The sequence below is a fragment of the Anomaloglossus baeobatrachus genome, chromosome 10 (genome assembly GCF_048569485.1).
Source record: "Anomaloglossus baeobatrachus isolate aAnoBae1 chromosome 10, aAnoBae1.hap1, whole genome shotgun sequence".
Classification (NCBI taxonomy): Eukaryota; Metazoa; Chordata; class Amphibia; order Anura; family Aromobatidae; genus Anomaloglossus; species Anomaloglossus baeobatrachus.
In genome coordinates, this window is record NC_134362.1 from 207,837,933 (window position 1) to 207,863,937 (window position 26,005).

Genomic DNA, 26,005 nt, shown 5'->3' on the forward strand with positions numbered 1-26,005 from the left:
GTCATTAATATCAGATTACTGGGAGTCCTAGACCTGCGTGCCCCCTGGATGGGTCATTAATATCAGATTACTGGGGGTCCTAGACCTGTATGCCCCCTGGATAGGTCATCATTATCAGATTACGGGGGGGTCCTAGACCTGCGTGCCCCCTGGATGGGACATACTAGGGATCCTTATCCCGCGTGCCCCCTGGATAGGTCATTAATATCAGATTACTGGGGGTCCTAAACCCCGATGCCCCCCCGGATAGGTCATCAGTATCTGATTACTGGGGGTCCAATCCACATATCGTCAGCATTTTAGATTTTTGGCCTTAGACGCCGCAGATTCGGGTAAATGGCGGCGGCGCCGTCTGTCTGCACGTGCGTCTCTCTTCGGGGGGATCTGCGGCTTCTCTCCAGGCCTCCACCATAGAGTAATCTGAATAATTTCTGCCACAACAAAGGCTCCATTAAAGGGACGTTTTCCCTCTTCTTTTATGGCCGTCCTCCGCCTCTCGCTCGCACTCCGCCAATTTGCACGATATCAGACGCGGGCAGCGGAGACGCACAGGGACCTGATTGCAGCTTTTCCTTTGCTCCAAAAAGGTGCATTAATGTTGCTAAGAGACAGAGCGGCAGCGAGCGCAGGAATTGGCGGTCGACGGAGCTGGCAGGCAACTCCTCTGGCGGCTGGAGTGTTAAAGATACAGAAAAGTTGCTCCTCTCTCCTGTTCTCTGTTATCAGCCACTTTGGACTGACTCTAGAATATGGGAATTCATTATTTCTGTGGATATTCAGCTCTTGGTATGCAAATTTATAGGGGCCCTTTAAATCTGCCAGAAGTTACCGCTTCCCTAGAGGAGACCTCAGTTTATGGTAGCGGTGACTGTGATAATGGCCGTAGTTACAGTGCGGTGCCCTGCAGATGGCACCAAAGAGCACAGTAGCAGACTCCTCCCAGGGATATTTGATGCTCTGTCCCGAGGCATGATGGGAAGCAAATTCCTAATGAAATAATTGGATTAGCGATCCCTATTTTATAAAACAGGAGAGACTGAAAGGTGATCTGTGACCGAGACGCGATTCCGCCACCGGTCCTGGTAATATTACGCGTGACCGGAGAATCCCTTTAAATTTAACAGTGGACAGGAGGCGGCCGTGACGCAGGTTGTGTTTGTTGTCAGAGCGGAGACTATTTTTCAAGTCAAGATTAATTACCGGGAATATCACGGCTAATCAGAGCGCTGCGCGGCTCAATGCTACAATTACAGCGCCGCGCCGGGTAATTAACTGGTAACATATTTACATCAGAAATCACTTGTCTCCTCGGAGCTGCAGATGATTGTGCTCCCGGGAGGCAGAGGATGACGGCTTCACCTGCCGGGGACCGGGAGCAAAGTGATGTGTGAGGATGGCGCTGTCAAAGTATAGTCTGCAGTATACACATCTCTGCTTACTGACAGTGAATGGAAACATTGCTGACATCGCTAGGCGTATATATGGATCTGCAACACTCCAGACCGCTACAGATACCTGCACTGATACATTGTAACAAAATCAGCTGTGTGCTCTGAAGTGCCGCTGCCTTTCCTGGTCCAGACTTTTATTTTGCAAAATGATTCATCAACCACTTTCAAGGATTTGGTGCAAACAAAAAAAAGCGAAAAACCACAAGAAAAAAAAAGAAAAAAGTCACTTTAGAAAAATAAATCGGAACCAAACTTTATTTGAAAGTTGCAGAACTTTAGTGACGGTTCCATAGAACTTCGGGTCCCTCGGTCCCGGGAATCCTGTGCTGTGAGTACAGAAAGTATTCACACCCCTTTACATTTTTCACTCTTTGTTTCATTGCAGCCATTTGGTAAATTCTCATTAATGTGCACTCTGCCCCCATCCCCCATCTTATCAGAAAAAAAACCAAATGTAGACATTTTTGCAAATTTATTAAACAAGAAAAACTAAAATATCACATGGTGATAAGTATTCAGCCCCTTTGCTCAGTATATCACATGGTGATAAGTATTCAGCCCCCTTGCTCAGTATATCACATGGTGATAAGTATTCAGCCCCTTTGCTCAGTATATCACATGGTGATAAGTATTCAGCCCCTTTGCTCAGTATATCACATGGTGATAAGTATTCAGCCCCCTTGCTCAGTATATCACATGGTGATAAGTATTCAGCCCCTTTGCTCAGTATATCACATGGTGATAAGTATTCAGCCCCCTTGCTCAGTATATCACATGGTGATAAGTATTCAGCCCCTTTGCTCAGACACTCATATGTAAGGGTGGAAACACATCTATGCGAGTAAAATCGGTCCGGCTGGGCTGAAAAAAACTCGGCTGATTTTAGTTCACGTTAGGTGCGAGTGCAACGCAAGTGCGATGCTATTTCTGAGATTTTACTAGCGTGTGTAATGCGTATTTTTTACTGTCATCTGCCATTCAGCGCTGCTACGTGGCCGCTAACAGCAGACACAGACAGCCATGTAGCAGAGCTGAACGGCAGATGACAGCAGACACAGACAGCCATGTAGCAGAGCTGAACGGCAGATGACAGCAGACACAGACAGCCATGTAGCAGAGCTGAACGGCAGATGACAGCAGACACAGACAGCCATGTAGCAGAGCTGAACGGCAGATGACAGCAGACACAGACAGCCATGTAGCAGAGCTGAACGGCAGATGACAGCAGACACAGACAGAGCCGCACTGTCAGAATGAACTCGGGTGAACTTCACCCGACTTCATTGTCATGCTGCGGCTCTGTCTGTGCCGCGTCCTGATTAGCGGTCACCTGTGAAGGGCTCACCGGTGACCACTAATCCCCCGAGTGACTGAAGTGAGCAGCCCTCTCTCATACTCACCGATCCCCGGCGCTGCACGGCATTCACACTGCTCTGGCGGCTTTTACTATTTTGAAAAAGCCGGCCGCTCATTAAACAATCTCGTATTCCCTGCTTTCCCCGCCCACAGGCGCCTATGATTGGTTGCAGTGAGACATGCCCCCACGCTGAGTGACAGGTGTCACACTGCACCCAATCACAGCAGCCAGTAGGCGGGTCTATACTGTGCAGTGAAATAAATAATTAAATAATTTAAAAAAATGGCGTGCGGTCCCCCCCAATTTTAATACCAGCCAGATAAAGCCATACGGCTGAAGGCTGGTATTCTCAGGATGGGGAGCTCCACGTTATGGGGAGCTCCCCAGCCTAACAATATCAGCCAGCAGCCGTCCAGAATTGCTGCATACATTAGATGCGACAGTTCTGGGACTGTACCCGGCTCTTCCCGATTTGCCCTGGTGCGTTGGCAAATCGGGGTAATAAGGAGTTATTGGCAGCCCATAGCTGCCAATAAGTCCTAGATTAATCATGTCAGGCGTCTATGAGACACCCTCCATGATTACTCTGTAAGTGACAGTAAATAAACACACGCCCGAAAAAATCCTTTATTAGAAATAAAAAACACAAACACATTCCCTCATTACCAATTTAATAAGCCCCAAAAAGCCCTCCATGTCCGGCGTACTCCAGGATGATGCAGCGTCGCTTCCAGCATGAAGGTGACAGGAGCTGCAGAAGACACCGCCACTCCTGTCACCTCCAAGCAGCAACTGAGGTGAGTAGCGCGATCAGCTGAGCTGTAACTGAGGTTAATCGCGGCCACCGCTGGATCCTCCAACAAACAGTGACAGTGGGTTGGCACCAGGGCAAATCGGGAAGAGCCGGGTACAGTCCCAGAACTGTCGCATCTAATGTATGCGGCAATTCTGGGCGGCTGCTGACTGATATTGTTAGGCTGGGGGGCTCCCCATAACGTGGAGCTCCCCATCCTGAGAATACCAGCCTTCAGCCGTATGGCTTTATCTGGCTGGTATTAAAATTAGGGGGAACCGCACGCCATTTTTTAAAATTATTTATTTATTTATTTCACTGCACAGTATAGACCCGCCCACCGGCTGCTGTGATTGGGTGCAGTGAGACACCTGTCACTCAGCGTGGGGGCGTGTCTCACTGCAACCAATCATAGGCGCCTGTGGGCGGGGAAAGCAGGGAATACGAGATTGTTTAATGAGCGGCCGGCTTTTTCAAAATAGTAAAAGCCGCCGCAGCAGTGAGAAAGCCGTGCAGCGCCGCGCCGGGGATCGGTGAGTATGAGAGAGGGGGGGAAAATGACCGACAGACTGTGAGAGAGGGACAGAGATAGTGACGGACCGACAGAGAGAGAATAGAGACCGAGAGGAAGAGACCGACTGACAGAGAATAGTGATTGACAGACATTGGGAGACATCGCTCGTTTCCAGTGTTTTAGGAAACATGCGAGAAATGTATTTAGAAAATCGCATGTCACTAGGATGGTGAGTGCCGTCCCGTGACATCCGATTTTTTACACGCTCCCATAGACTTGCATTGGAGAAACTCGCAGTAGAAACTCGCAAAAAAGCAGCATGCTGCAGTCCAATTTGGACTGAGAAAAAAAATTGCAAATGCGAGCGGAATCATTCACTAACGTGTCCGATTCCAATGCGAGATTTTCTCACATTGCTCTACTGCGAGAAACTCGCAAGTGAGAAGCAGCCCTAAGTCTCATGCTAGCCATTTCCTTGTGATCCTCCTTGAGATGGTTCTGCTCCTTCATTGGGGTCCAGCTGTGTGTAATTACACTGATAGGACGTGATTTGGAAAGGCGCACACCTGTCTATATAACACCTCACAGCTCACACTGCAGGTCACACCAAATGAGGATCATGAGGGCAAAGGAACTGCCCAAGGAGCTCAGAGACAGAATTGTGGCAAGGCACAGATCTGGCCAAGGTTACAAAATAATTTCTGATGTGCTCAAGGTTCCTAAGAGCACAGTGGCCTCCATAATCCTTACATGGAAGAAGTTTGGGACCAGCAGAACTTTTCCTAGACCCGGCCGTCCAGCCAAATGGAGCAATCATGGGAGAAGAGCCTCGGTGAGAGGTAAAGAAGAACTCCAAGAGCATTGCGGCTGAGCTCCAGAGATGCGGTAGGGATATGGGAGAAAGCTCCACAAAGTCACCTATCACTGCAGCCTCCACCAGTCCGGCCTTTATGGCAGAGTGGCCGACGGAAGCCTCTCCTCAGTGCAAGACATGTGAAAGCCGCAAAGAGTTTGCAAAAAAAAATACCATGAATGACTCCCAGACTATGAGACATAAGATTCTCTGGCCGGATGAGACGAAGAGAGAACTTTTTGGTGATAATTCTAAGCGGTATGTGTGGAGAAAACCAGGCACTGCTCATCACCTGCCCAATACAATCCCCACAGTTAGACATGCTGGAGGCAGCATCATGCTATGGGGGCAGGGACAGGACGACTGGTTACAATTTCACGCCCCCCCGAAGAAGTCAGCGAAACGTGCGCGTCGGGGCACGTTTTTCTCGGTTCCCACGGCTACCAATGGGTGAGTGTTTAGATGGGAGTGGTTTTGGTGAATTGTCACCTACTCCCTGACTGGTGTGTTTTGTGTATTGATCTTGGCTCCTCTGTGTTATGGGAATTGAAGGCTATTTTTGCCCGTCACCCTGGACATGTGCTGCAACGATTGCGGCATTGCACATGAACCTTGTTGGTGTTTTATGGGCAGTCTCTGACCCATGTATTATTAACTAAGGAGCCCGTTGATGATATTGATATACTCACACTCCCCTTTTGGTCTGTGGATCCGTGCCTGTCATCTGTGACTCTATTTTAGCCTGATCAGGATTTATGTCTTGTATTATGTGTATGTAATATCATTCCTTTTGCTATGTATTATATTCCAATAAATATTTTTGATATTTTTGCAAAAGTTGATACATTCATTATTGATTTAGTGGTCCCTGGTGTGACCCATGACTGCTTTTCCCTTGCTTCTCTTCGGTTGTGCGACTGGTTACAATTGAAGGAAAGATGAATGCGGCCACGTACAGAGATATCCTGGAAGAAAAGCTCCTCCAGATGCTCTGGACCTCAGACTTGGCCGAGCAAGACAACAACCATCAACAAGACAATGACCCTAAGCACACAGCTAAAATAACAAAGGAGCGGCTTCAGAACAACTCTGTGACCATTCCTGACCGGCCCAGCCAGAGCCCGGACCTAAACCCAATTGAGCATCTCTGGAGAGACCTGAAAATGGCGTCCACCAAAGTTCACCATCCAACCTGAGGAAAGGGGAGAGGATCTGCAAGGAGGAATGGCCGAGGATCCCCAGAAGACTCATGGCTGTACTAGCTCAAAAGGGAGGGTGCCTCTACTCAGTGCTGAGCAAAGGGGCTGAATACTTATGACCATGTGATATAGTGAGCAAAGGGGCTGAATACTTATGACCATGTGATATTTCAGTTTTTCTTGTTTAATAAATTTGCAAAAATTTCTACGTTTCTGTTTTTTTTCTGTCGAGATAGGGGATGGGGCAGAGTGCACATTAATGAGGAAAAATACCAAATGGCTGCAATGAAACAAAGAGTGAAACATTTAAAGGGGTCTGAATACTTTCCGCACCCACTGTAATTCAGAAAACTAACCACATATCAGGGATTTGACCACTGAGGGTCCTGAGGGCAATGGCTGAAATGAAGGGGTTGAGCGCTGCTCCTTCACATCTGTGCTCTGCGCAGTTCTCCTCGGAGCAGGAGCTTTCTAGAAGCCCAAACACCAAGCCTTAAATTTCGAAATTGCACAGATCTCAGCTTGTGGGGGTCCCGGCACCAGGACCCCACCTCCCTATGACTTACAAAGTGAAGATATCGGTCGTCCTCGGCTGAATGTGGATATTCGTGGTGAGTAATGTGGGTCGCACCACGTACATAGTGATGAATCTGGGGATATATTTATCGCAGGCGCACAGATATTTCGGCGACTAATTTTCCCATAAGAAGTCGTCCATCACTCTATGAAGATAGGAGGTGCGAGCGAGGCGGAGGTTCAGCCGGGATTAATGGCATTATACTGATACATTGGGGAATTGCCTAAATAGCAACTCCCCTGTATACACCCATATAATTCATTACCAACCTGACGGCTACAATGAAGCCACGTTTTTGGGGGGCAGATATGTGTAACATTTACACCAAAAGTTGTTACTTCTCCATTACCTCAATGCCACCATCAGCCACTGACAGCCGCACCTTCCCCTTTACTTACTGCAAGACACATTTCTTAAAGATTTGACGACTCGACCATAAGGAGGGCACTGAAGAGTGAATGTGGCCTGTTATGTGGCCCCTACACACCGTACGGAAGGTGTAGATCAATGCAGCCTCCGTGACCAAAATTCAGGCTGATACGTAGTATCTATTCTGATTGGAAGAACAGCTCTGGAGCACAAACTGCTGCTTTCACAAGTGCAATGTCTGTATAGGAAGCAGGAGAGGAACACACGGGGCAGATTTGTCTCGTTTTTTCCAATTTCCATGTATCTGATCTGATCCAAGATGACTAGAAAGGAGAATCCGCTCCAGAGGGGACAATGCTGGTGTCACGGTTCCGCTGTGCGGAGCATTAAAATGCTTTTGTCATGGCTTCGTTGTGCGGAGCATTTTGATTTGAAAATGCTCTGCTATGTGTCTTGTGCACCTGCTGACAGGTTGTCTTTCAGCACTAGGGTCCACGCTGGTTTTGGGACCTGCCTTCACAGATGCGCCTCGTTCCTGGTGATTGCTCTGTTTCTTTATTAGACTTGCTCTGTCTGAACTCCGCCAGTCGTTCTTCCTGTTTGCTCAGTGTGCTCTTGGCTCCTATCTGGTGAAAGTGTTCTGATCTTGGCTTCTGACCTCTGACTTCTTCCTGACCACATCTCTGTCTGCTCCCTGAACCTTCTACGTTACCTCCCAGCTTCTGACCTCGGACCTCTTCCTGACCATGTCTCTGTCTGCTCCTTGATCCTTATACGTTACCTCCCAGCTTCTGACCTCAGACCTCTTCCTGACCACGTCTCTGTCTGTTCCCTGAAACTTATACGTTACCTCCCTGCTTCTGACCTTAGACCAGTGTTTCTCAACTCCAGTCCTCAAGACCCACCAACAGATCATGTTTTCAGGTTTTCCTCAATCAGGTTTTCAAGATTTCCTTAATGTTGCACAGGTGATGGAATTATTCCCTGTCTAACATTGAGGAAAACCTGAAAACATGATCTGTTGGTGGGTCTTGAGGACTGGAGTTGAGAAACACTGCCTTAGACCTCTTCCTGACCACATCTCTGCTCCCTGAACCTTATACGTTACCTCCCGGCTTCTGACCTTGGACCTCTTCCTGACCACATATCTGTCTGCTCCCTGAACCTTATACATTACCTCCCTGCTTCTGACCTCGGACCTCTTCCTAACCACATCTCTGTCTGCTCCCTGAATACGTTACCTCCCGGCTTCTGACCTTGGACTTCTTCCTGACCACGTCTCTGTTTTCTCCATGAACCTTATACGTTACCTCCCGGCTTCTGACCTCAGACCCCTTTCTGACCATGTCTCTGTCAGCTCCCTGAATCTTATACGTTACCTGCTGGCTTATTATCCCGGCTTGTCTGACTACCCTTCTATTCATAGTGCTCATAGTTTCTAGCATCATAACTGGTAGCCACACTGCCTGTCACCCAGCTTTCCCAAAGACAGACAGTCACAAGACGACTGACTAGCGGGAAAGCCGGATATCGCTCCTAAATCGAATTACTCTGAGACGTATTTCACCTCCCCCAGTGATGATTTCGTGTCCTTGAAGCGTAGATTTTATTTTTCAGTCTCCCATTATGAAACGTGGAAAGCGGAAATCTATTATGTGAGCCGCCGCACGTCCGCGAGTACCACCCCCTCCTGGAGCTGCGCTCCCCATATTACCGTGTTACAATGGTTGACCCCTCCCCCGATATCACACGGAAGAGAATTCCGACAATTCAATTATCTCCACCACTTTACTACGGAGCCAAAAATCTTACAATAGACGCCGTTGTAAAAAAAAACCAAAAACTTCCGAGACCTTGACGATCTGACGCACGCCGGATTTACAAAGCAAACGCTGACATCAAGACCGATGATTAGTAATAAAGGGACGGGAAAGTTCCAGAACACAAGTCATTAGCCGCCTCTTCTGTCACCGCGATCTCCGGTCAGCGAGATTCCACCAAGAAGAAGAATGTGACATTCAGGATCGGTTAATTAAGATCAGATTACTCCGCTCCGACACCGACCTTTACGAGTTCAGCCGTGAATTAAAGGGAAAGTCGAAGTAGAAGACTCTATCATCGTCTCTGTACGCGGCAGGAAGGTCGCGGATATATAAAATCTGCTTAAAAGCGTCTAAAAGTAACGGGAATAGTGGAAAGTTTTGTAGCTTCTTGTTGTGACGCCCTCCAGACCTCACAGATGAGTGTTTGCTACAATTGTGTCCAGTTTAGACAATCCTCTGTGAGTTCACCTCTACCTCAGACTTGTCCTATGTGACCTGTACTGTTTACATTTTATTTCATCAGGTACTGAAGGAGTTAAGGTGCATCTCTAACCTGCAGTGATCTAACAGGTAGCTGTAACCTCAGCTGCAGCCATACCCTTCTGCTACAAATATCTGCTCCTCACTTCTCCCCATGCTGGCTATAGCTCATACCTATGCTGACCATGTTGAAGGGGTTAAGGTGCATTTCTATCCTGCAGTGATCTAACAGATAGTTGTAATCTCAGCTTCAGTAACTCCCTTCTGCTATAAAGATCTGCTCCTCACTTCTCCCCATGCTGGCTATACCTCATACCTATGCTGACCATGTTTAAGGGGTTTAGGTACATTCCTATCATGCAGTGATCTAACAGATAGTTGTAATCTCAGCAGCAGCCACTCCCATCTGCTATAAATATCCACTCCTCCCTATGCCAGCTATAGCTCATACCTATGCTGACCATGTTGAAGGTGTAAAGGTGCATTTCTCTCCTGAAGTGATCTAACAGGTAGTTGTAACCTCACCTGCAGCAACTCCCTTGTGCTATAAATATCCGCTCCTCACTCCTCCCCATTCTGGCTATAGCTCATACCTATGCGACCATGTTGCCGGGGTAAAGGTGCATTTCTACTTTGCAGTGATCTAACATGTAACTGTGAACCTCCACTGCAGCCATTCCGTTGTGCTATAAATATCCACTCCGCATGCCGGCTATAGCTTGCACCTATGCTGACCATGTTGAAGGGGTTAAAGTACATTTCTATCCTGCCATGATCTAACAGTTAGTTGTAACCTCAGCTGCAGCCACTCCCTTCTGTTATAATTATCTGCTCCTCACTCCTCTCAATGCTGGCTATAGCTCATACCTATGCTGACCATGTTGCAGGGGTTAAGGTGCATTTCTATCCTGCAGTGATCTAACATGTATTGTAATCTTAGCTGCAGCCGCTCCCTTCTGCTACAAATATTTGCTCCTCACTCCTCCCTATGCCGGCTATAGCTCATACCTATCCTGACCATGTTGAAGGGATTTAGGTACATTTCTATCCTGCAGTGATCTAACAGGTAGGTCCATTTTCAGTAACATATTTTTGGTTTAAACTGTGGCAGGTTTATATGGCCCAAAAAAAAAAAACATTCATAGGAAGATTGGGGCTGATTTTGCCACCATTGTTTTTTGCAGATTTTGGTGGGGGGGGGGGGAGTGAATTTTTTTTACCAAAATCCTCTTTAGTGACATCCAGTAAAATCCAAGCTTTGATTTTGGCTCGTAACAACTGGGTCACGTTTCCGGACGCCTTTTATCTTCTCTTTTGGCTGAATCCTTTTTTTATTTTAATTTTTTTATTTTGCTTTTTTCAAGATTTTTGGAGATTGTGTCTCCACGTTGCTGCAGATTTTCTTGGTTTCAGCCCTCGGCGGCAGAGTCCTCGCTGCATCCCCCCATGCACCGTTTTACGTCCCCCGAGGCTCTTGAATAATAGAATTTTTCAAACACGCCGGCAAATTTTTGTGACCAGTTGAACAGATTTTTCATCGCGGAGGAACCGGCTTCATTATTGCTCATTACAAGTGCAAGAAAGATTAGCGTCAGAAATGCAGCGGCCGAGGCGCCGCTTTCCACCTCGCTGAGGTCCCGAGTTTGGTTAATGCTGCTAATACAGGGAAAACTGAGTGCCAAACAGTTATAGCCCCAGTCAGGGTTGTCACCCAGCTTTCCTGGACCCCTGAATGTCATGTATGCCTGGCTATTCAGATGCATGCAGTGGTCACTGTTAGGAGCGCCGTGCTCCTGATCAGTGGGGGTCCCTGTAGTCATTCTACAATATGCTGTTTATGGAACAACCCCTTTAAGAAAGCGTTTTTATTGCCAGCAGCAGATGTGCTCTGACATGCGGTGATTGACTTGCGCTGCGCTCCGGTATGTGGCTTCATTATGACTCACGGAGCTGATATGATTCTCCGCAATATTGCAGTAATCAGAGAGTAATCAGCAGCGACAGTCGGGGGCTCGTGCATCCGAGGCCGGGTCCGTCTGTGAGAGATCAGCAGATTCCTCACGGCTGCGATGACACTAAACAAAATCTGCCACTTTGTAGCTCCGCAGATAAACAGAACTCGCAAGAGAGGAAAGCCGCACGGGGGGAGCAAAGGACGGCGCCCAAATAGTGGTGTACGGCGCCTAAATAGTGGTGTACGACGCCCAAATAGTGGTGTACGGCGCCCAAATGGTGGTGTATGGCGCCCAAATAGTGGTGTACGACACCTAAATAGTGGTGTACGGCGCCCAAATAGTGGTGTACGGCGCCCAAATGGTGGTGTATGGCGCCCAAATAGTGGTGTACGGCGCCCAAATAATGGTACAGTGCCCAAATAGTGGTGTACGACACCTAAATAGTGGTGTACGGCGCCCAAATAGTGGTGTACGACGCCCAAATAGTGGTGTACGGTGCCCCAATAGTGGTATACAGCGCCTAAATATTGGTGTACAGCGCCTAAATAGTGGTGTACGACGCCCAAATAGTGGTGTACGGCGCCCAAATAGTGGTGTATGGCGCCCAAATAGTGGTGTACGGCGCCCAAATAGTGGTGTACGGCGCCCAAATAGTGGTGTATGGCGCCCAAATAGTGGTGTATGGCGCCCAAATAGTGGTGTACGACGCCCAAATAGTGGTGTACGGCGCCCAAATAGTGGTGTATGGCGCCCAAATAGTGGTGTACGGCGCCCAAATAATGGTACAGTGCCCAAATAGTGGTGTACGACACCTAAATAGTGGTGTACGGCGCCCAAATAGTGGTGTACGACGCCCAAATAGTGGTGTACGGCGCCCAAATAGTGGTGTACGGTGCCTAAATAGTGGTGTACGATGCCCAAATAGTGGTGTACGGCGCTCAAATAGTGGTGTACGGCGCCCAAATAGTGGTGTACGACGCCCAAATAGTGGTGTACGACGCCCAAATAGTGGTGTACGGCGCCCAAATAGTGGTGTATGAAGCCCAAATAGTGCTATACGGCACCCAAATAGTGGTGTACGGTGCCCAAATAGTGGTGTACGGCACCTAACTAGTGGTGTACGGCGCCTAAAAAGTGGTGTACGGCGCCCAAATAGTGGTGTACGGCGCCTAAATAGTGGTGTACGGCGCCTAAATAGTGGTGTACGGCGCCTAAATAGTGGTGTACGGCGCACAAATAGTGGTGTACGGCGCACAAATAGTGGTGTACGGCGCCCAAATAGTGGTGTACGGCGCACAAATAGTGGTGTACGGCGCCTAAATAGTGGTGTACAGCGCCCAAATAGTGATGTACGGCGCCCAAATAGTGGTATATGACACCCAAATAGTAGTGTACAGCGCCCAAATAGTGGTGTATGGCGCCCAAATAGTGGTACAGCGCCTAAATATTGGTGTACGACACCCAAATAGTAGTATACGGTACCCAAATAGTGGTATACAGTGCCCAAATAGTGCTATACGGCGCCCAAATAGTGGTGTTCCGCACCCAAATAATGGTGTACAGCGCCTAAATAGTGGTGTACGGCGCCCAAATAGTGGTGTACGGCGCCCAAATAGTGCTATACGGCGCCCAAATAGTGGTGTTCCGCACCCAAATAATGGTGTACAGCGCCTAAATAGTGGTGTACGGCACCCAAATAGTGGTATACGGCGCCCAAATAGTAGTATATGACACCCAAATAGTGGTATTTGACGCCCAAATAGTGGTATATGACGCCCAAATAGTAGTGTACGGCGCCCAAATAGTGGAGTACGGCGCCCAAATAGTGGTGTACGGCACTCAAATAGTGGTGTACGACACCCAAATAGTGGTGTACGGCGCCAAAATAGTGGTACAGCACCTAAATAGTGGTGTACGGCGCCCAAATAATAGTATACGGCACCCAAATAGTGGTGTACGGTGCCAAAATAGTGGTGTACAGTGCCAAAATTGAGGTGTACGGCAACAACATAGTGGTGTTCGGCGCCCAAATAATGCGGATGTATGGCAACCAAATAATAGTGATATAGGGTGCCCATATACTGGTGATGTACGGCACCCAAATTATGGGGATGTATGGCAACCGAATAATGGTGATGTAGGGTGCCCATATACTGGTGATGTAGGGTGCCCATATACTGGTGATGTACGGCACTCAAATTATGGGGATATATGGCAACCGAATAATGGTGATGTAGGGCGCCCAAATAATGGTGTACGGCGCTCAAATAATAGTGATCTGTGGTGCCCGAATAATGGTGTTCGGTGCCTAAAATATGGTGGTGTGTATTACCCAGATCATTAGTGATATACGGTGTCTGGAGAAATTGTGCACTGAATGCGCAGTGTTAATGCCGTGCACATACTCTGTACCGCTACATACGGTGCCTACTTATTGATATGCATTTCTCAGTTACAAGGGACATGCCGCAATACATTGCTTTCATAGCTGCCAGTATGGAGTGCCAGGAGATTCACAGTGCCCACATACTGCCAGACCGTGCCCACACAGCGCCATGCTGTGCCGATGCCGAGCTTGTATAAAATCATATTGTAATTACATGGAGGCAAACAAGTGCTGCCATACGGTGTCCAGATAATGAATGGACGTAGCGCCAGCAGTACCATATCACATTCCTACTGACCCCTTCCCCAGTGCCGGTGCCTGCTGCGCAGCGCAGTAGACGTTCATCAGAGATTACATAGCCGGTCAGTGACCGGTAACGAATGCATTGAGCGTCTTCTTTATTGGGCTCTGACGGTGATGACATTGGTGATGAGTTCAGGAAGGGATGAAGGGCAGAGGAGAGGATAGCAGCGAGGTACAGAGACCCCCGGGGATGACAGAGGTGTCACCTGTAAAGTCAATATCCAGCATGGAGGGAGACGAGGGGATAATTACTGGGCGGGGGAGGGGGGAGTCTCATTGATTTGACCTTCCACTGAATCACATACGTGACCAAGTAAAGCGACGTTCAGAGCATTCCCGTGTGCTGTGGACCTGGTGATCCAAGACCCTTCCTCACATTATTGATCTGATGGATGCCGCATAAAACAATATCCACTGTATATTATCTGCAGTGATGGAGGATACAAGACAGAAGACCCAAGACGGTCCCCAAAGAATAGACGTCTGGATCCCTCCATGATGCGCAGCCTCATTCCTATTTTCACAGGCATGAAGCGGTAACTGCCCCCAACATGGTGGTCACACTGCTCCCAACAAGGTGGATGCACTCCTCCCAATGAGATGGGCCTGCTCCTTCCAACGAGGTGGGCCCACTCCTTCCAACGAGGTGGGCCCGCTCCTTCCAACGAGGTGGGCCCGCTCCTTCCAACGAGGTGGGCCCGCTCCTTCCAACGAGGTGAGCCCGCTCTTCCCAATGAGGTGGGCCTGCTCTTCCCAACGAGGTGGGCCCGCTCCTTCCAACGAGGTGGGCCCGCTCCTTCCAACCAGGTGGGCCCGCTCTTCCTAACAAGGTGGGCCCGCTCTTCCTAACAAGGTGGGCGCGCTCCTCACAAGGAGAAGAGCGTGCTCCTCCCAGAGAGGTGAGCGCAGTCCTCCCAACGAGGTGGGCCCGCTCCTCCCAGTGAAGTGGGAACGCTCCTCCAACCAACATGAAGGTACTCCTCCCAATGAGGTGGGCCCGTTCCTCCCAATGAGGTGGGCCCGCTCCTCCCAACGAGGTGGGCCCGCTCCTCCCAACGAGGTGGGCCCGCTCTTCCCAACGAGGTGGGCCCGTTCTTCCCAACGAGGTGGGCCCGCTCTTCCCAACGAGGTGGGTGTGATCCTCCCAACAAGGGGGGCGCACTTCTCCCTACGAGGTGGAAGCACTGCTCAAAATAAATAGGGGTACTCCTCCCAACGAGGTGGGCACTCCTCCCAATGAGGTGGCCCTTCTCCTCCCAACGAGGTGAGCCCGCTCTTCCCAACGAGGTGGGCCTGTTCTACCCAATGAGGTGGTCACACTCCTCCCAGCGAGGTAGGCACGCTCCTCCCAACAAGGTGGACTTCTTCAACCAAGGTGGGTATTCTCCTTCAACCAAGGTGGGTGCGCTCTTCCAACTAACGTGGGTGCACTCTTCCAACTAAGGTGGGCGCACTCCTCCAACCAATGTGGGCGCAATCCCCCAACCAAGGTGGGCGCAATCCCCCAACCAAGGTGGGCGCAATCCCCCAACCAAGGTGGGCGCACTCCTCCAACCAAGGTAGGCGCACTTCTCCTAACGAAATAGGCGCACTCCTCGGAACGAGATGGGCCCTCTTCTCTTCCACCGTGGTCATTTCCAAGAGCCTCTGGTCTCTTCTGATGGATCTGACATTAGATATCCGCAGATCATCGCCCTCTGGACTCCTCTCCGAAACCTCCCGTGTGCGGACCCGTAATGGAGCCGCCTGAAGCCCCCATTACTTTATCATGTCTTCCCCTCTCCATCACTTCGGGCCACGATGCACAAGGAGCCGCATAAAGGTTTATTATTTATACGGTTTTGCATTTTGCTATTTCTCGGCCCAGCGGAAGAAGCGGCAACGCTTAAATATTACATTTACTGATCCGTGAACCTGTGTGCCTGGAAAACGGGGCCTCCAGGAGCTCAGCGGATCTCTTATTTATAAGCTCCAATTCCTGAGGCGAATTCTCATAGTTTCACTCTATTTAGGGATCCGCCATAGAAATAACCCAAGAAAGTCACAACTGCAGCAGCAGCCATCAGGAGGGGGAACCGCAAGCAAAGAGTGTGACCACTGGGGGCAGTATTCCAATGTAATACATAAGTGTGACCACTGGGGGCAGTATTCCTATGTAATACATAAGTGTGACCACTGGGGGCAGTATTCCAAAGTAATACATAAGTGTGACCACTGGGGGCAGTATTCCGATGTAATGCATAAGTGTGACCACTGGGGGCAGTATTCCTATGTAATACATAAGTGTGACCACTGGGGGCAGTATTCCGATGTAATACATAAGTGTGACCACTAGGGGCAGTATTCCTATGTAATACATAAGTGTGACCACTGGGGGCAGTATTCCGATGTAATACATAAGTGTGACCACTAGGGGCAGTATTCCTATGTAATACATAAATGTGACCACTGGGGGCAGTATTCCAATGTAATGCATAAGTGTGACCACTGGGGGCAGTATTCCAATGTAATGCATAAGTGTGACCACTGGGGGCAGTATTCCAATGTAATGCATAAGTGTGACCACTGGGGGCAGTATTCCAATGTAATACATAAGCGTGACCACTGGGGGCAGTATTCCAATGTAATGCATAAGTGTGACCACTGAGGGCAGTATTCCAATGTAATGCATAAGTGTGACCACTGGGGGCAGTATTCCGATGTAATACATAAGTGTGACCACTGAGGGCAGTATTCCGATGTAATACATAAGTGTGACCACTGGGGCAGTATTCCAAAGTAATACATAAGTGTGACCACTGGGGGCAGTATTCCGATGTAATACATAAGTGTGACCACTGAGGGCAGTATTCCAATGTAATGCATAAGTGTGACCACTGGGGGCAGTATTCCGATGTAATGCATAAGTGTGACCACTGAGGGCAGTATTCCGATGTAATACATAAGTGTGACCACTAGGGGCAGTATTCCAATGTAATACATAAGTGTGACCACTGGGGGCAGTATTCCAATGTAATACATAAGTGTGACCACTGAGGGCAGTATTCCGATGTAATACATAAGTGTGACCACTGGGGGCAGTATTCCAATGTAATACATAAGTGTGACCACTGGGGGCAGTATTCCAATGTAATGCATAAGTGTGACCACTGGGGGCAGTATTCCAATGTAATGCATAAGTGTGACCACTGGGGGCAGTATTCCAATGTAATACATAAGTGTGACCACTGGGGGCAGTATTCCAATGTAATGCATAAGTGTGACCACTGGGGGCAGTATTCCAATGTAATACATAAGTGTGACCACTGGGGGCAGTATTCCAATGTAATACATAAGTGTGACCACTGGGGGCAGTATTCCAATGTAATGCATAAGTGTGACCACTGGGGGCAGTATTCCAATGTAATACATAAGCGTGACCACTGGGGGCAGTATTCCAATGTAATGCATAAGTGTGACCACTGGGGGCAGTATTCCAATGTAATACATAAGTGTGACCACTGGGGGCAGTATTCCAATGTAATACATAAGTGTGACCACTGGGGGCAGTATTCCAATGTAATGCATAAGTGTGACCACTGGGGGCAGTAGTCCAATGTAATGCATAAGTGTGACCACTGGGGGCAGTAGTCCAATGTAATGCATAAGTGTGACCACTGGGGGCAGTATTCCAATGTAATACATAAGCGTGACCACTTGGGGCAGTAGTCCAATGTAATTCATAAGTGTGACCACTGGGGGCAGTATTCCAATGTAATACATAAGTGTGACCACTGGGGGCAGTATTCCAATGTAATACATAAGTGTGACCACTGGGGGCAGTATTCCAATGTAATACATAAGTGTGACCACTGGGGGCAGTATTCCAATGTAATACATAAGTGTGACCACTGGGGGCAGTATTCCGATGTAATACATAAGTGTGACCACTGGGGGCAGTATTCCGATGTAATACATAAGTGTGACCACTGGGGGCAGTATTCCAATGTAATACATAAGTGTGACCACTGGGGGCAGTATTCCAATGTAATACATAAGTGTGACCACTGGGGGCAGTATTCCAATGTAATACATAAGTGTGACCACTGGGGGCAGTAGTCCAATGTAATGCATAAGTGTGACCACTGGGGGCAGTAGTCCAATGTAATGCATAAGTGTGACCACTGGGGGCAGTAGTCCAATGTAATGCATAAGTGTGACCACTGGGGGCAGTATTCCAATGTAATACATAAGCGTGACCACTTGGGGCAGTAGTCCAATGTAATTCATAAGTGTGACCACTGGGGGCAGTATTCCAATGTAATACATAAGTGTGACCACTGGGGGCAGTATTCCAATGTAATACATAAGTGTGACCACTGGGGGCAGTATTCCAATGTAATGCATAAGTGTGACCACTGGGGGCAGTAGTCCAATGTAATGCATAAGTGTGACCACTGGGGGCAGTAGTCCAATGTAATGCATAAGTGTGACCACTGGGGGCAGTATTCCAATGTAATACATAAGCGTGACCACTTGGGGCAGTAGTCCAATGTAATTCATAAGTGTGACCACTGGGGGCAGTATTCCAATGTAATACATAAGTGTGACCACTGGGGGCAGTATTCCAATGTAATACATAAGTGTGACCACTGGGGGCAGTATTCCAATGTAATACATAAGTGTGACCACTGGGGGCAGTATTCCAATGTAATACATAAGTGTGACCACTGGGGGCAGTATTCCGATGTAATACATAAGTGTGACCACTGGGGGCAGTATTCCGATGTAATACATAAGTGTGACCACTGGGGGCAGTATTCCAATGTAATACATAAGTGTGACCACTGGGGGCAGTATTCCAATGTAATACATAAGTGTGACCACTGGGGGCAGTATTCCAATGTAATACATAAGTGTGACCACTGGGGGCAGTATTCCAATGTAATACATAAGTGTGACCACTGGGGGCAGTATTCCAATGTAATACATAAGTGTGACCACTGGGGGCAGTATTCCAATGTAATACATAAGTGTGACCACTGGGGGCAGTATTCCAATGTAATACATAAGCGTGACCACTGGGGGCAGTATTCCAATGTAATACATAAGCGTGACCACTGGGGGCAGTATTCCAATGTAATGCATAAGTGTGACCACTGGGGGCAGTATTCCAATGTAATACATAAGTGTGACCACTGGGGGCAGTATTCCAATGTAATACATAAGTGTGACCACTGGGGGCAGTATTCCAATGTAATACATAAGTGTGACCACTGGGGGCAGTATTCCAATGTAATACATAAGTGTGACCACTGGGGGCAGTATTCCAATGTAATGCATAAGTGTGACCACTGGGGGCAGTATTCCAATGTAATACATAAGTGTGACCACTGGGGGCAGTATTCCGATGTAATACATAAGTGTGACCACTGGGGGCAGTATTCCGATGTAATACATAATTAAGCTCCTCTCTGGGTACATGGGTTGTTGTCAGTCTCCAGATTGGTGAATGCTGTATGTTACTATCATTATATTATATAAGTGGGAAATGGCATTCAGGAACCTGGGAAAGCTGAGTGCCAGCCAGTGTGGGCGCTAAAATTGAGGACGTATTATTATAGACTGGTCCTTGTCTCGTCGTCTGTTGCCTCATCGTGAATACAGCGCTCCAGAGGGTAAAAAAGAAAAGAAATCCCATAGCGCAGAGCAGCAATTAGTCTTGTATTCTTCTCGGCAAGAAAGGGGTTAACTGCGCTGCGTCTTTAAAAGGCAGTTGTCAGCACCATGATCAGGAGTCCCGAGAGGGATCAATACAATGATTAGGAGTCCTGGGAATCGGATGGATCAGCGCCATGATCAGGGGTCCCAGAAGGGATCTGTCCCATGGTCAGGGTTCCAGGATGGAGAACCACCATGATCAGGAGTCCTGGGATGGAGCAGCGCCATGATCAGGGGTCCTGGGATGCAGCAGCACCATGATCAGGGTTCCAGGATGGAGAACCACCATGATCAGGGTTCCAGGATGGAGAACCACCATGATCAGGAGTCCTGGGATGGAGCAGCACCATGATCAGGGGTCCTGGGATGGAGCACCACCATGATCAGGGTTCCAGGATGGAGAACCACCATGATCAGGAGTCCTGGGATGGAGCAGCGCCATGATCAGGGGTCCAGGAGGGATCAGCACCATGATCAGGGGTCCTGGGATGGAGCAGCACCATGATCAGGGGTCCAGGAGGGATCAGCACCATGATCAGGGGTCCAGGAGGGATCAGCACCATGATCAGGGGTCCTGGGATGGAGCAGCACCATGATCAGGGGTCCAGGAGGGATCAGCACCATGATCAGGGGTCCTGGGATGGAGCAGCACCATGATCAGGGGTCCAGGAGGGATCAGCACCATGATCAGGGGTCCAGGAGGGATCAGCACCATGATCAGGGGTCCTGGGATGGAGCACCACCATGATCAGGGGTCCAGGAGGGATCAGCACCATGATCAGGAGTCCTGGGATGGAGCAACACCATGATCAGGGGTCCAGGAGGGATCAGCACCATGATCAGGGGTCCTGGGATGGAGCACCACCATGATCAGGGGTCCTGGGATGGAGCAGCACCATGATCAACCATGATCAGGGGTCCTGGGATGGAGCACCACCATGATCGGGGGTCCTGGGGTGGATCAGCACCATGATCAGGGGTCCTGGGATGGAGCACCACCATGATCAGGGGTCCAGGAGGGATCAGCACCATGATCAGGGGTCCTGGGATGGAGCACCACCATGATCAGGGGTCCAGGAGGGATCAGCACCATGATCAGGAGTCCAGGAGGGATCAGCACCATGATCAGGAGTCCTGGGATGGAGCAGCACCATGATCAGGGGTCCAGGAGGGATCAGCACCATGATCAGGGGTCCAGGAGGGATCAGCACCATGATCAGGGGTCCAGGAGGGATCAGCACCATGATCAGGGGTCCTGGGATGGAGCAGCACCATGATCAGGGGTCCTGGGATGGAGCACCACCATGATCAGGGGTCCTGGGGTGGATCATCACCATGATCAGGGGTCCTGGGATGGAGCAGCACCATGATCAGGAGTCCTGGAGGGAACAGCACCATGATCAGGGGTCCTGGGATGGAGCAGCACCATGATCAGGAGTCCTGGAGGGAACAGCACCATGATCAGGGGTCCTGGAGGGATCAGCACCATGATCAGGGGTCCTGGGATGGAGCAGCACCATGATCAGGGGTCCTGGGATGCAGCAGCACCATGATCAGGGGTCCTGGGATGGAGCAGCACCATGATCAGGGGTCCTGGGATGCAGCAGCACCATGATCAGGGGTCCTGGGATGCAGCAGCACCATGATCAGGGGTCCTGGGATGGAGCAGCACCATGATCAGGGGTCCTGGGATGGAGCAGCACCATGATCAGGGGTCCTGGGATGGAGCAGCACCATGATCTGGGGTCCTGGGATGCAGCAGCACCATGATCAGGAGTCCTGGAGGGATCAGCACTATGGACAGCGCAGCAGCTCAGCCAGAACTGCAGGTCCAAATGTAAAATGATGGGGTGATTACCGGGGGACCTCACCTCCTCCTCAACTTGGTTATATCCCAGGTGTGTGTGTGTGTGGGTGGGGGGTGAGGATTATTGGGGTCTATCAGCTGCCTCTGAGCAGATCTGCCCATCATTCATCCCCTCCGGCAGCGGCTGTGAGTGACAGATCTCCCCCTATATAATGGATGTGGCAGCAGCGCGAGGATCTGCTGGAATCCTGGATCCGGTGCAGCATACCCACACACAGTGTGCTCTCTGTGTCTTCCAGATTAACCCCCTGCAGTCTGGCAGTGACCCCCCGATTGAGCTGCTGCAGGGAGGGGGTGAGGACGCTGCGCTCCTATAGGCTGGTGCGCAGAGGAGAACCATCAGCTGGTGTGAAGCCCCCCTTATATCAGCCAGCGCAGAGCGGAGAGAGGAGACGCTGGAGGCTGCAGACCCTCGGGCACACAGGTAAGTCACACTCCCCCCCCCGCCGGCTCATCACCCCCAGCATCCCCCCACTTGGGAGCCGGTGTCCGGTGCTTGGGTGTCTGGAGTTTTGCACAGCATTCAGCTTTGTACTTTTTAATTGAATGTATTTTTTATGCTCCCGTTCACCGCACACAGAGGGATGGGAATGGAAAACCGGCCAGCCGGTAATTATATGCACCCCCTCCCGTCCCCACACCCGTCCCCACACCCGTCCCCGTCCCCACACCCGTCCCCGTCCCCACACCCGTCCCCGTCCCCACACCCGTCCCCACACCCGTCCCCGTCCCCACACCCGTCCCCGTCCCCACACCCGTCCCCGTCCCCACACCCGTCCCCGTCCCCACACCCGTCCCCGTCCCCACACCCGTCCCCACACCCGTCCCCGTCCCCACACCCGTCCCCACACCCGTCCCCGTCCCCACACCCGTCCCCGTCCCCACACCCGTCCCCGTCCCCACACCCGTCCCCGTCCCCACACCCGTCCCCACACCCGTCCCCGTCCCCACACCCGTCCCCGTCCCCACACCCGTCCCCGTCCCCACACCCGTCCCCGTCCCCACACCCGTCCCCACACCCGTCCCCGTCCCCACACCCGTCCCCACACCCGTCCCCGTCCCCACACCCGTCCCCGTCCCCACACCCGTCCCCGTCCCCACACCCGTCCCCGTCCCCACACCAGTCCTGCTGCTTTATGGAAAGAGCTGGAATTGCTTTATGCTGTGATAAAACACCGGGCTGAGCACAGCAACGGGGGCGCCAACACTAATGCAAAGGCTGAAGGCAGCAGTGGGTCCGTCTGCCTAAATGGGATTTTCCCCTTTACCCCAGACCTGCGTTACCCTACAGACCAGCGGCAGGAGGGGCTCGTGTTATATCAGGACTTTTACCAGCAGTTCCCAAAGGGTAAAGGTGTGATGGGACCACCCGGACCCCCAGGACATTGTAACACGGAGTCACCCCTAATCCTTATAGAAACACTGCACAAAAATCATGGACCTTTCTCTGGATCCATGACCTGTAGACGGGATCTTGTCAGGTGAGAGTCGAATCTAAGTGCAGATTTATGCCACTTGTTGTGGAACCACCGGTCCCATAATGTCCCCGACTACTGCGTCCCCAGAACAGCGAGGCTCAGACACAAGACGCGGCCAAGGGAAGCCCTAGTCTTCTGTATGTAACGAGTGATGGGCTCCGTACAGAGGCAGACAATTCCTTTCTTCTTTCTTTCTTTCTTTCTTTCTTTCTGTCTTCCCTTTCTCTCTCCCTCCTTCCTTCCTTTCTTTCTTTCTTTCTTTCTTTCCTTCCTTCCTGTCTTTCTTGCCTTCTTTCCTTTTTTCTTTCCTTTATTTTCTTCCTTCCATCTTTCCTTTCTTTCCTTCCTTCTTTGCTTCATTCTTTCCTTTCTTTCCTTCCTCCTTTCTTTCCTTCCTTCTTTCTTTCCTACCTTCTTTCCTTCCTTCCTCCTTTCCTTTCTTCCTCCTTTCCTTCCTTCTTTGCTTCCTTCCTGTCTTTCTTTCCTTTGTTCCTTCCTTTTTTTCTTCTTTCCTTTCATCTTTCCTTCCTTCTTTGCTTCCTTTTTTCCTTCCTTCCTGTCTTTCCTTCTTTCCTTTTTTTCTTCCTTCCATCTTTCCTTTCTTTCCTTCCATTTTTCCTTCCTTCCTTCTTTGCTTCATATCGCCATTCCTTCCTATCCTACCTCCTTTCCTTCCTTCTTTCTTTCCTTCCTTCCTCCTTTCCTTACTTCTTTGCTTTCTTGTGTCTTTCCTTCCTTCTTTGCTTTCTTCTTTTTTAAAGTCTTCCTCCTTACCTTCTTTCCTTCCTTCCTATCTTTCTTTCCTTCCTTTTTTTTTCTTCCTTCCTTCCATCTTTCCTTTCTTTCCTCCCTTTTTTGCTTCCTTCTTTCCTTCCTTCCCCCTTTCTTTCCTTCCTTCTTTCATTCCTTCCTTCTTTGCTTCCTTCCTCCATTCCTTCCTATCCTCCCACCTTTCCTTCCATCCTCCTATCCTTCCTTCTTTGCTTCCATCCTCCTATCCTTCCTTCTTTGCTTTCTTCTTTTTTCAGTCTTTCCTCCCTTCCTTCTTTGCTTCCTTCCTGTATTTTCCTTTCTTTCCTTCCTTCTTTGCTTCCTTATTTCCTTCTGTTCCTTCTTCTTTTCTTCTTTCCTTCTTTCCTCCTTTCTTTCATTCCTTCCTTCCCCCTTTCTTTCCTTCCTTCTTTCATTCCTTCCTTCTTTGCTTCCTTCCTCCATTCCTTCCTATCCTCCCACCTTTTCTTCCTTCTTTCTTTCCTTCTTTCCTTCCATCCTCCTATCCTTCCTTCTTTGCTTTCTTCTTTTTTCAGTCTTTCCTCCCTTCCTTCCTTCTTTGCTTCCTTCCTGTATTTTCCTTTCTTTCATTCCTTCTTTGCTTCCTTCTTTCCTTCTGTTCCTTCTTCTTTTCTTCTTTCCTTCTTTGCTTCCTTCCTCCATTCCTTCCTATCCCACCTCCTCTCCTTCCTTCTTGCCTTCCTTACTCCCTTCCTTCCTTCTTTTCTTCTCTCCTTCCTTTTCTCCTTCCTATCTCCCTTCCTTCCTTCTTTGCTTCTCTCCTCCCTCCCTTCCTTCTCTCCTTCCTTTTCTCCTTCCTCCCTCCCTTCCTTCCTTCTCTCCTTCTCTCCTTCCTTTTCTCCTTCCTCCCTCCCTTCCTTCCTTCTTTCCTTCTCTCCTTCTCTCCTTCCTTTTCTCCTTCCTCCCTCCCTCCCTTCCTTCCTTCTTTGCTTCTCTCCTTCCTCCCTTCCTTCTCTCCTTCCTTCTTGCCTTCCTTACTCCCTTCCTTCCTTCTTTCCTTCTCTCCTTCCTTTTCTCCTTCCTTCCTCCCTTCCGTCCTTCTTTGCTTCCTTCCTGTTTTTCCTTTCTTTCCTTCCTTCTTTGCTTCCTTCTTTCCTTCTGTTCCTTCTTCTTCTCTTCTTTCCTTCTTTGCTTCCTTCCTCCATTCCTTCCTATCCCACCTCCTCTCCTTCCTTCTTTCCTTCTCCCCTTCCTTCCTCCTTTCCTTCCTTCCTCCCTTCCTTCTCTCCTTCCTTGTCTCCTTCCTTCCTTCCTTCTTTCCTTCTCTCCTTCCTTCCTTCCTCCCTTCCTTCTTTGCTGCTCTCCTTCCTTCCTTCCTTCCTTCCTTCCTCCCTTCCTTCCTTCTTTGCTTCTCTCGTTCCTCCCTTCCTTCTTTCCTTCTCACCTTCCTTCCTCTCTTCCTTCCTTCTTTTCATCTCTCCTTCCTTCCTCTCTTCCTTTCTTTTCATCTCTCCTTCCTTCCTCTATTCCTTCCTTCTTTTCATCTCTCCTTCCTTCTCACCTTCCTTCCTCTCTTCCTTCCTTCTTTTCATCTCTCCTTCCTTCCTCTCTTCCTTCCTTCTTTTCATCTCTCCTTCCTTCCTCTATTCCTTCCTTCTTTTCATCTCTCCTTCCTTCTCACCTTCCTTCCTCTCTTCCTTCCTTCTTTTCATCTCTCCTTCCTTCCTCTATTCCATCCTTCTTTGCTTCTCTCCTTCCGTCCTTCCTCTCACATATCACAGGTGGCTGATATTCTGTTATTGATCCATGTAGATCCCCCCTCACAGATCTTCCTCAGCTGCCTGTCCTTGGTATGGGGAACGCTCGGTGTCCGTGGTCACATGAATGGTGTTTTGGTCACAGACGTCCTCCCCGGACTCCTCACTTCTTATCTCCAGCCCAGGATCCAGTGGGATAATATTCAGCCTTTTGGATCCTTATTTCCGCTCACAGCAAGAGGTGACACTATAGAGGGGGTCATTGTACCTGGAGCCCGGGGGTCCCTCTGCCTCCTACAGACGAATCAGTCCTCACTCGGTGTTTTGCTTTTGTTAATATGGCTTTTGTATGTGCAATTGTGCGCTTCACCTCTGATCTTCTATCACTCTATCTCCATGGAAGTCGGTGGA

At 49.6% G+C, this 26,005-nt stretch overlaps 1 protein-coding gene across 2 annotated transcripts in view; it reads left to right on the forward strand.

Moving 5' to 3' along the window:
* Positions 1-26,005, forward strand: part of LOC142254872 (thyrotropin-releasing hormone receptor-like) — a 101,046-nt gene that overhangs the window by 38,602 nt on the left and 36,439 nt on the right. Inside the window, exon 1 of one of the 2 annotated variants that reach the window (XM_075326217.1) lies at positions 21,974-22,051. The exons of the other annotated variant lie outside the window; for it this stretch is intronic. The gene's annotated coding sequence lies outside the window, so the exon portion shown is untranslated. Of the gene's footprint in view, positions 1-21,973; positions 22,052-26,005 lie in introns of those variants that run through there. 2 annotated transcript variants of the gene reach the window in all.